This window comes from Oratosquilla oratoria, chromosome 11 (genome assembly GCF_046742065.1).
Source record: "Oratosquilla oratoria isolate Oo_2021 chromosome 11, ASM4674206v1, whole genome shotgun sequence".
NCBI lineage: Eukaryota > Metazoa > Arthropoda > Malacostraca > Stomatopoda > Squillidae > Oratosquilla > Oratosquilla oratoria.
The window spans coordinates 8,147,053-8,149,586 of record NC_134787.1 but is presented as its reverse complement, the minus strand read 5'-3'; positions in this window follow the sequence as shown (position 1 = coordinate 8,149,586).

Genomic DNA, 2,534 nt, shown 5'->3' with positions numbered 1-2,534 from the left:
AATTCGTTGGGTTTTACATTTTACCTTAATATTATCTTACTAATGTATCTTGACAAATGAAATTATCAAGTTTTGTACAAGCCTTTATGTAGGTTGGTATTTTGATTACTGGTGGTTATGAATCAAACTTCACTATTAAATTTCTTGCTATTAATGTTGTTGTGTATAAAATAGATTGCCTGGGCATTACCACCCAATCAACTGGTTGATTATTTAATGTCAATACAATTAAATTATCTGTATGTGCACGTGGGTTTGAACGCGATATTTTCGTGTAGATAGTATGTAATTCGAGCATACAAATATAAGAAAAATCGGTACTCAACTGATAAATCTCTCTTGATAGCGCATTGGTTTAAGTCACGGTACACCTTTGTTAACGGGTTAGCTGGGTTCGAATCCTCCGGCTCGTCCCACGTTTCAATTACCAACAAAAATGTCTCCATCGAGCGATTCTTCAGTCTTGTATTGCGATGGCATGGAATTAAAAGTTGTTTGTGGTTGAATAAAAATATCAATTGATCGCTGGGAACCATTCAGTGTAGATGTATATATATATATATATATATATATATATATATATATATATGCGCATACACACACACGCGCGCACACACACACGCACACACACACACACACACACACACACACACACACACACACACACACACACACACACACACACACACACACACACACACACACACACACACACACACACACACACCAAAGTTGATAGGATCACAATGATTAAGAAGCCCCCCAGCCAAACCATCTCCTGGTTTACGTGTCTTAAAAAAAGATACACTCGCATTCAATGTATAAGAACTTACATTCATGTAACTAAGCATCCCAAGAAGAAGAAGAAAAAGTTTAGAGTTAGGAGACATAGAGAGACAGAAAGAGAGAAAAATAGAAGAGGTGGTGGTGTGAGAGGAGGGGTGGTGGCGAGAAAGCCGGGGGTGGTGGCGAGAGAGCCGGGGGCAATGGCGAGAGAGCCGGGGGCGATGGCGAGAGGGCCGGGGGCGATGGCGAGAGAACGGGGGGCGATGGCGAGAGGGCGGGGGGCGATGGCGAGAGGGCCGGGGGCGATGGCGAGAGGGCCGGGGGCGATGGCGAGAGGGCCGGGGGCGATGGCGAGAGGGCCGGGGGCGATGGCGAGAGGGCCGGGGGCGATGGCGAGAGGGCCGGGGGCGATGGCGAGAGGGCCGGGGGCGATGAGGCGGAGAGGGCCGGGGGCGATGGCGAGAGGGCCGGGGCGACGGCGAGAGGGCCGGTGGCGGACGGCGAGAGGGCCGGGGGCGACTGGCGAGAGAGCCGGGGGGCGACGGCGAGCGGGCCGGGGGCGACGGCGAGAGAGCCGGGGGCGACGGCGAGAGAGCCGGGGGCGACGGCGAAGAGAGCCGGGGCGACGGCGAGAGAGCCGGGGGCCGACGGCGAGAGAGCCGGGGGCGACGGCGAGAGAGCCGGGGTCGGGACGGCCGAGAGAGCCGGGGGCGACGGCGAGAGCGCCGGGGGCGACGGCGAGAGGGCCGGGGGCGACGGCGGAGAGGGCGGGGGTGGCCGACGGCGAGAGTGCGGGGGGCGCGGGCGTGAGGGCGGGGGGCGAGGGCGAGAGGGCGGGGGGCGACGGCGAGAGGGCGGGGGGCGACGGCGAGAGGGCCGGGGGCGACGGCGAGAGAACCGGGGGCGACGGCGAGAGAACCGGGCGACGGCGAGAGAGCCGGGGGCGACGGCGAGAGAGCCGGGGGCGACGGCGAGAGAGCCGGGGGCGACGGCGAGAGAGCCGGGGGCGACGGCGAGAGAGCCGGGGGCGACGGCGAGAGAGCCGGGGGCGACGGCGAGAGAGCCGGGGGGGACGGCGAGAGAGCCGGGGGAGACGGCGAGAGAGCCGGGGGAGACGGCGAGAGAGCCGGGGGAGACGGCGAGAGAGCCGGGGGCGACGGCGAGAGAGCCGGGGGCGACGGCGAGAGAGCCGGGGGCGACGGCGAGAGAGCCGGGGGCGACGGCGAGAGAGCCGGGGGCGACGGCGAGAGAGCCGGGGGCGACGGCGAGAGCGCCGGGGGCGACGGCGAGAGAGCCGGGGGCGACGGCGAGAGAGCCGGGGGCGACGGCGAGAGAGCCGGGGGCGACGGCGAGAGAGCCGGGGGCGACGGCGAGAGGGCCGGGGGCGACGGCGAGAGGGCCGGGGGCGACGGCGAGAGAGCCGGGGGCGACGGCGAGAGAGCCGGGGACGACGGCGAGAGAGCCGGGGACGACGGCGAGAGTGCCGGAGTTGACGGCGAGAGAGCCGGGGGTGACGGCGAGAGAGCCGGAGTTGACGGCGAGAGAGCCGGAGTTGACGGCGAGAGAGCCGGGGGTGACGGCGGGAGAGCCGGGGGTGACGGCGAGAGAGCCGGGGGTGACGGCGAGAGAGCCGTGGGTGACGGCGAGAGAGCCGGAGTTGACGGCGAGAGAGCCGGGGGTGACGGCGAGAGAGCCGGAGTTGACGGCGAGAGAGCCGGAGTTGACGGCGAGAGAGCCGGAGTTGACGG